This window comes from Lotus japonicus, chromosome 2 (genome assembly GCF_012489685.1).
Source record: "Lotus japonicus ecotype B-129 chromosome 2, LjGifu_v1.2".
Taxonomy (NCBI): domain Eukaryota; kingdom Viridiplantae; phylum Streptophyta; class Magnoliopsida; order Fabales; family Fabaceae; genus Lotus; species Lotus japonicus.
Window position 1 is genome coordinate 40,128,756 of NC_080042.1, and position 8,849 is coordinate 40,137,604.

General features: G+C 38.4%; 1 long non-coding RNA gene across 1 annotated transcript; it reads left to right on the forward strand.

Annotated features, from left to right (window-relative positions):
* The first annotated feature begins 1,865 nt into the window (after nt 1-1,865).
* LOC130737996 (uncharacterized) lies at nt 1,866-6,879 on the forward strand. Its single transcript, XR_009019080.1, has 3 exons — nt 1,866-2,332; nt 3,053-3,170; nt 4,182-6,879. It is a non-coding gene; the product is annotated as an uncharacterized LOC130737996 (long non-coding RNA).
* The last annotated feature ends 1,970 nt before the right edge of the window (nt 6,880-8,849 follow it).

Sequence of the window (8,849 nt, forward strand, 5' to 3'; positions counted from 1 at the left end):
CTCGCACCTTGGCTTTGTTTGTATGTTTGTGTTTGGGCGGTCGGCCTGCTGCCAGGCGTCCGTCAGCCGGTTCGTGATGATTCGTTGTACGGGAAAGACCCGGAGCGAAATGACTATTACTGAAGCCTTCGACAAGGACCCGGACTTCATGCCTGATCGAGGGAGAGTCGATGATAGTAGTGTGGGATATGGTGGTTAGAGTCTTTTGAGCTGGTTGTTGCTGTCATAGCTCTGATTCGTCATTTGTACTTTTGGGACCGGGTAGTTTCCGACGGGTTGCTTTCGGTGTGGTTCTCCGTAAATGGGAATCGCATGGAGTAGTCGGACGTAAGAAGTCTTTTTGGAAGCCGTTTTGAGCTGACTTACTTTTCGGAGGACTGTATTTATAAGACTTATGACTCCATTTATGAGTCGCACTTGTTTGCCGCTGAGCAACACCTTAGTTACTTGATGTTACTTTCCGTCACTTGAGGACACTCGTGACGATGTTTTTAGTTGCAGCGAGGGCTTGTGTTTGTATTGTATATTAATCGCTGTTAATCGCGATTGAGGTTGAGTCTTTATTTCGACAAGACTTTTTATTTAACCAATATCGAAAAAAAATACATGTTTTTCCGCTTTATTTTATTCTTGAGTTACTAAAGTGACGCCACCGAAATCGGGGTGTTACAAAGAAGGCATGCGATTGAGAACAAAAAAAATAAACATAAAAAGAGGTAAACCTGTACTGCAAGAGCCAAGAGGGGAATGAACGGGGAGAAGTTTGATGACCTTGCGCGGGAATAGAAGAAGAAGAAGAAACGATTCAATCACTGTGAACGAAAGACAAGGAGAAATAGGCAAACGTTTTAGTTTCTTATTTTTCTGATTTAACGGAAGTGGACGTCGTTTAGGGAAAGGGAGGTTAGTGTTTTTTTTAAACAGAGGGGGTGTGTGTGTCATGTGGGTAAACTTGAGGGGAGGTGAGTGTAATTTCCCCTTAAATAAATAATTAATTTCCAACTCACGCATAGGATTTTGTGTTAGCGTGAGAGGAACTTGACTTATGGTTGATGTTTGGATTAGTATTATGAAGGAGAAAGTTCAGCAAACGACTAAGAATAGTACTATTGTCGCTATCGGTTATAGCACGAGCTTTATTCACTTCCGCCTTAGGGCGAAAGCGTTAGTAAAAGGCTAATCCGCTCTTAAAGCACTGTAGAAGCGGAATTCAAAAATATTCAGAGGATTATAAGAATTTCTCTTATTCCTTTCCCTGACGAGTGTTTCGACACGAAACCCTAGAATGTACGAACGATCGATTTCAATTCTCAGAAGTTTGCCGAAACTGAATCCCTGATAGCTCAAGAACCTTAGAGTAAACTGTTGATGAAGACTTTTTCTATTCGGAGCTTCAAACGAAGATTCCACACGCGTACATCTATTTCTTTCGATGTTTTAGACCTTTCTTCAGAAGGAAGTTTCTTCATTCGACGTCAAACGCAAAAAGTAGTTTTGCGGCGTATTTCGACCCATACTACGTTCAAGCCATTTACTCATTTAAATGAATCCGAAAAAAATATCGGCCTTTTATGGAAGGATACTTAGCTTAATTGCATAATATGACAACGTCATATTTGTTCTAATTGTCTAACAATTATTCTTTAGCTTAATTCTTACTCATTTTCTTGTCCATGGATCATTTTATTTTGCTCAAAGTGATCCTAATTTATATTTTATAATTTCATTAAGTTCCTCATAATTTTTTCTATGTTAATATATTATCTCTACATTTTTCTCTTGACTCTATGGAGTAAATCTTCCGGTGTCTAAATCAATTCGTACCAATTTCAAAAATATCTTTACAAAATATCTATTCATCCTTATCCCTCCACCAATCCGTTATCATCCTCTCTCCCTTACATCTTCACGTTTTATTTCTTTCCTTCTGCAGAACACATTTTCTTCATCTTTTCTCTTATTCATCTCCTTATTTCTCCTTGCCGCAACCTCCTACTTCACTTGCGTTTCTTCTTTTCTCCTGCTCACACCCACATCATTTTGTTCTTCACCAAAATCACCAGGCCATATATCATTTTCACGTTCAACCAAGCAGCACCGTACTCCCTGTTTCCTCTTCACGATTCAGCATCCAATTCCCTTCATCATCATCCCATAACAAGCACCCATTCTTTCACCTCATACACCATCACCTTTTCTTCTTCCTCTATCTTTTTCTCTCTTTTCTTTCCCCTGGGCAGCATAAAAAAAAAACGCACATCATGGTCCCTCTTCCCTCCCTCACGTGATTTCTCTCTTGTGCAGCACCATGTCTTCATCTTCCTATTTTATGGTAAAGTCTCTTCTCCTTTTTATCATGTTTTTAATGGGTAAAGTTGAGTTTTGATTTGTTATGCTTTAAAAAAAAAAAAGGGCTTCCATCCAAAGTGCTTTTACAAATGTTATTCCCCATCACCGGATCTATAGATTTCACCATTTAGTTTTCTTAAAAGTTGTTTTTTTAGTTAAGTGATTTTGGAATTTTAAGAGCTTTAATTTAAGTCTTGATTAGTTGTGTTTAAATGTTAAAAATGGATTTGGAAGTGATTTGGGGAAAAATGAAAATTTATACATATTTATGTAGGCGTGGCCGAGCCTATGGCATGTGTTTTGGGTTTGGAAAATCAATTCTGAAACTTGTTTTTATTTAGTGAAAATCATAAGTTAAGTTTATGGACTAAAAGTTTATGGTGACAAAACTTTAGGATTAAAACACAAGAGGCTGATAAGTTTTGGCTTAAACTAGAGTTTTAAAAGTCTTGGGGTTTGTTTGATAAATTTATTAAAGGTTGAGGGTTGAAAAAGAACTCACTTATAGTTGAGGACTTGTTTGCAAAATGCGTTTCTTAAAGGACCTTTCTTGAAGACTCATAAATATTTTCTCTTGGACTTTAGTCCTTGAAACATAAAGCATTTGAATTGGCCTAAGTAAGTTATAAATATTAGCTAAGCTTGTTTTGGAACTTTGGATGTGACCTTAGAAGCTAAGGTTTAGTATATGAACTTTGTGAAGGGTACGAAGGACAAAAGCGCCTCGCGGCGAAGCTAAAGAATAAAAGGAAGCGAGCCGACACGGGAAAGAAAGGATGTGATTGGATTGGAGTTGCAGTTTAGGAAGGAAATTGGCTAAGGTAAGGGTAACTCAGTTTTAGCGTGTCTTTGATTTGCTTTAAGTGGCGATGAGGTGGGTTTGTCCCACGGGATTGTCCCGTCTTTCGAGACGTTATACAGTGGCGATGAGGTGGGGTGTGGTCCCGCGTGATTGTCCCATATTGCGAGATGTCTTAAAGTGGCGATGAGGTGGGGTGTGGTCCCGCGTGATTGTTTCGTCTTTCGAGGCGTTATTAAGTGGCATTCAGTGGTTGTCGTTCCACATGTTTGTCTCGTCCTTCGAGGCGTTATTAAGTGGCATTCAGTGGTTGTCGTTCCACATGTTTGTCCCGTCCTTTGAGGCGTTATTAAGTGGCATTCAGTGGTTGTCGTTCCACATGTCTATCCCGTCTTTCGAGGCGTTATTAAGTGGCATTCAGTGGTTGTCGTTCCACATGTCTGTCCCGTCTTTCGAGGCGTTATTAAGTGGCATTCAGTGGTTGTCGTTCCACGTCTGTCCCGTCATGTATGACGTTATAAGTGGCGATGAGGAGGTGTGTCCTATCATTGTCCCGTTTTTCGAGACGCTATTCATTGGCTCATATTGTTGGTTTTATTGATATCTGATTTGATGATATATTGTAGAGGTTATTGATATCTGATTTGATGTTGTATTGCTGAGGTTGTTGATATCTGATTTGATGTTGTATTGTTGAGGTTATTGATATCTGATTTGATGTTATATTGTTGATTTTATGGTTATCTGATTTAAACCTAGGGTGTTAAGTTGTGGATATCTGAGTAAATATATGTAGTTAAGTTGTTGATATCTGAGTTAAAACCATATCGTTGATTTTGCTGATATGCTGATATATGATTTGATTTCATGTTGGTAGATATACGGTGTCATCTATCCTGAATTAAATTGGTAGCTTACTTACCATGGCATGTATTAGATTTGAATAACATGCTTTTCTCTTTTATATGTGGTAGTTGTATGGAGTTAACCCTTTCTATTTGCTACTTGTTGTTTGAGCGCTTAATGCTATTAGGCGATGGAGAATCTTCGATGGAGCTTGATCTTCGTACGAGTCGGAGAGAAGGACTTGAAGAACTGTGGATGACTCGAAGAATAGAGTCGGGTGTAGGGCTAGAGCATTGGGTTAGAGAGCTTACCCTTATTGGTTTAAGCTTGCATAAAGATTTTAGGAATTTATTTTTGAGATTTCGAGTAGGTTCCGTTGCATTGCTTTCCTGCGGTTCCCCGATGTGGAGATCGTAGGGAGTATGTCGGATTCATGGTGTCATTGCATAATAGGTTTTTTTGTTGAGTTGTTTCTATTGGTTAGGTTTGTAGTTGGGAGTATGCATGACATGTTTTGGAAATACATTTGAAAAGAAAAAAAATATACTCGTGTTTATACATTCTTTTGGAAAATATTGCATATTTACTTTAATAGGTTATTAAAGTGACACCCGAAATTCGGGGCGTTACATCAAGTTCTTCAAGGGTGGAGGAGACTGATGCAGCGCAGCTGGCTGCACGCATCGACGGTGACGTTGCTCGTCTGACGAGCCCGCTCAAACTTCCGGTGTCCGATTGACTATTATTATATGTTTCCGATAAGGAAACGAACAACAATTTAGGAGTTTTCACTTATGGTCAAAAAGTCTGATTTTTTGCCCATCTGAATCTGTCTTGGACTCGCAAAACAACATATAAAGTATTTTTTTAGGATTCTATTTATTTTCGGCAAACTTAAAAATGTTGTTTGTGTTTTAAACAACAGCCATGCCCCCCACTTTTTGGCCAATAGCAAGATGCATAGTGTACTATACTGCCATGTCATCCATTTGACTAGTAATTTTAATATTTCAAATTTGGGTCCCTAAACCTCTTAAGTTTTGCATTTTATCCTTCAACTATATACATTTTTAATTATTTTTGAACTTAGAAAAATCAAATTAAACCTAAAATAAAATTTGTGAAACTCATTCATTAACCTAAAACATTTCTGCTTCATCCCTGTTCTCTCTTCAGTCGCAGCTTCCTCGCCGGTGGTGGTTGCAGTCGCGGCGGTTTACCTCCTGTCACATGGGTTGTGGCTTCACTACCGCGATTTTCTTCCACCACCGTGTTCCAGCTTCTGGGCCTCCTCAACCGAAGTATCTCCTCGGCCTCAAACGAATAATCTGCTGCAAGGCCCCCTCCCCCGCCGCCGCAAGCCTTGTTTATTCCGACCAGAAGCACTTCAAATCCAAGTGCTCCTCTTTTTATTCCGCTACATTCCACCTATCACAACACCTTAGTAATAGTACCTGAACATCTCTTCGTGGTTTTCAAAGTTTACTTCATCATTTTTCCTTCTTTTAGATAAAAGACAAAGCATATTGCTTTATGATGTGTTTGTTTAGATTTACAATGTTTCTAATTTTTTTTTAGACATTGTTTCTTCTAGAGATGGTGAGGAAGAACACGCAGGCCTTGTGAATGATAAAAGTTCACTTATTGTTTCTGACCCAGAAAATTCTCTAGAGAATTGGAAATCCAAGGGTGTTCATGTTTGTGATTGGTCTGGTATCAAATGCAACAATGCCAGTGACAGGATCATAGAGATTGATCTCAGTGGAAGGTCACTAGGAGGCACCATTTCCCCTGCTCTTGCTAACCTCTCTTCCTTGCAAATTCTTGATCTTTCTGGGATTTTTTTGGTGGGTCACATTCCAAAAGAGCTAGGAAATTTAGTTCACCTTGAACAACTCAGTTTATCAGGGAATTTTCTTGAAGGAAGCATTCCCTCTGAGTTTGGTTCACTTCACAACTTGTACTACCTTGACATGGGAAGCAACCATCTTGAGGGAGAGATCCCCCCATCACTTTTCCACAATGTGACTTCATTGAGTTACATAGACCTTTCTAATAACTCTTTTCCATATATTTTTAATTTAACTTCTTCTGCTGCCTCTTAAGGTTCCAAAGTATTGTTATTTTAGGTTCCAAAGTAATTTCTTTTGCCATGTGATTTTGTCTGCAAGTGGTGATAATTAATTATTTTCTGCTGATTGCTTGTGTTTGATCTGAGATAGTTTTTGAACTCCTCTACAAAGCTTTCTCTAGATCCTACTTGAATTGCACAACTATCATGGTTTTGTTAGTTACCTTGGAGAAGCTGCCTTCCAGAAGGGGTGAATGTTGTTTGTGCTTTTTGCAGGTCTGCTGAGGAAACAACTGAACACTTATTATTCGTGTGCCCTCAACTGTTAATGGTATTCCATGTTGCAGCAATTGTCTTTTCTTTTATTGATGGTTCTGAACTCTTTATTTGTATTCCATGTTGCAGCAATTGTCCTTTCTGAACTCATAGTGTCAGTATGATCACCATATCTGATACGGTTGGGGATGGGATCAACACAAAAGCATTTCCGAATGTCATCTTCTACCTCAACTCATGCAAAAGATATTCACTTTTACGAGTCATACAATGCCATCAGATTAAAGACTTTAGACTTCTCCTGGAAGGGTGGTTATGTTGGTTATGTTATAAACATCTTTATTGAAGTTTTCCATCTTGATTGAAGTTTCAAGATAGAAAGTGCAAAGCTAATGCGTGAAGATTATTATGTAGAATAGGAAAGTTTCTATTGAATATGAATTATGTACTCTTATTGAATACACACTATTGAACTTCAGTAGTTGCACAATGATGTAGCAAAAGTTTTGATTGCAATAAAATGAGGCTTGAAATCTAATCCTTTGTCAACTGAGGGTCCAAATGTCGACGACCTAAAGGCCTCCCTTTATGTGTGCACTTCAATTAACACCAACCCACATCCTCGGACCAAGAAGTCTTACGAAAATTGTGGAATCATACTTTGAACCGTAACACAAGGGTCCTTGTTTCGACGATCTAAAGATCTTTCATTTATGTATGCACTTTAGTAGAACACTAATTGAAACCCTAACCCCTAGGATAGAGAAGTTCCACGGAAATGACTGAATCATACATTAAACCTAACACTGAGGGTCCTTGTATCGACAACCTAAAGGTCTTTCCCCTAGGTCAGGAAGTACCACGAAAACAACTGAACCATAGTTTCAACCTTAACACTAAGGGTGCTCATGTTGATGACTTGAAGGTCTATCCATTATTGAAAATCAACATGAATACCTATAAGGTATGATGAGCCTCTAATATCAACATGAAGTCTTATTGAGCCTTTGAGGTCAAGATGAATTTGGGTCTACCACCAAACATTCGAGATCAACATGAAGCCCAATAAAGATTAATGAGCCTTCAAGATCAAGTTGAAGTCTTAGATTGTGTTTGAGTTTTAGTTTGGAAGTTCGTTTGGGACATTGGAGTTCGAGATCACAAATTAGTGAAATTATACTATGCCTCAAACGTGAAAGAAACTTTAGACATCAATTTGGATAAAACACTTTCAAACTGAAAACCAAACATGCACTCATTGGACTAATATCTTAAGGTTGATATTGGTGTGCTTGACCAAGTTAAAGCACACTATTCTTTAACACGCTACGAAGCGTTTTTTCACGAGTCATCATGTATCACCACTACATTTTATGAAGGATAAAAAAAACGATTGAATCATACTTTGAACCCAAGGGTCCTCTTTTCGACAATCTAAAGTTTTTTTTTTTTTTCCATTATGGGTGCAATTAACATAACACCTCTTATTTTATTTAAACTTTTAATTCAAGTTTCAAATTCACTTTAATTAAATTTAGAGAATTATCTTTAATTCAATTATTTTTCATATTGTACTTATTATTAACACTTACTATTTAAATTAAGTAACTACACTGAATTATTTATGTAAGACCTGGATTTTCAGAACAAGTTAAGTTTCCGACTCACACGTAGAATCAGTGTAAGCGTGACAGGAGTTTGACATTTGAGAAAGATTAATGAAGAAGAAAGTTCAGGAATTGCTTGAGGAATGTTGCGTAGTTGTTTTCGGAGTTAGTACGAGTCGTCTGCACACCTGCCTTATGGCGAGCGTGTCCAGAATAGGCTATTTCGCTCTTAAAGCAACGTTTTGAGTGAGATTTCGAACTCTCGGAAAATTTAAAGATTCTCTTTATTTTTCCATCGACCAGCGTTTCATTTCGGAACTCTGGACTGTACGCACGATAGGTTTCACTTTTCGGATGTCCGCCGACGCTAATTTCTTTGCTTCGAAACCCTATTTTCGAGCAATGGATGAAGACTTTTTCTATTCGGGACTTCTAACGAAGATTCCGTCCGCGTTGCCAGATTTGTTTCGACGTTTCCAATCTTTCTTCAGAAGGAAGTTTTGTCGTCCGGCGATCACAGCAAAAAGTAGTTTTTCGGGACAGATTTAACTTACACCGCTTTTGAGATTTTCGATATCGTTTTTCCCATATCATAGATATTTGTTTTGAGTTCTGGATTTCTGACGCCAGAATCTCTCTTAGAATTCCTTGGTGAACGTGCTGCAAAAATCGGAATCGCGAAATTTTCATTTTCCCGGGATTTCGCCCGCCTATAAATAGGCGAAAAAGCAAAATATCTTTCATTTTCCTCCATTAGTGGCCCAAATTCGTGGAGAGCAAGGGGGGAGGAGATTTTCGCGAAAACTTGACCAATCTTCGTGCAGTTCGTCCCTACTTCTAGGTATCAAGGTAACTAACACGATTCCTACCTCTGATTGTTGTTTCTGTTGCGTTTCTGAAG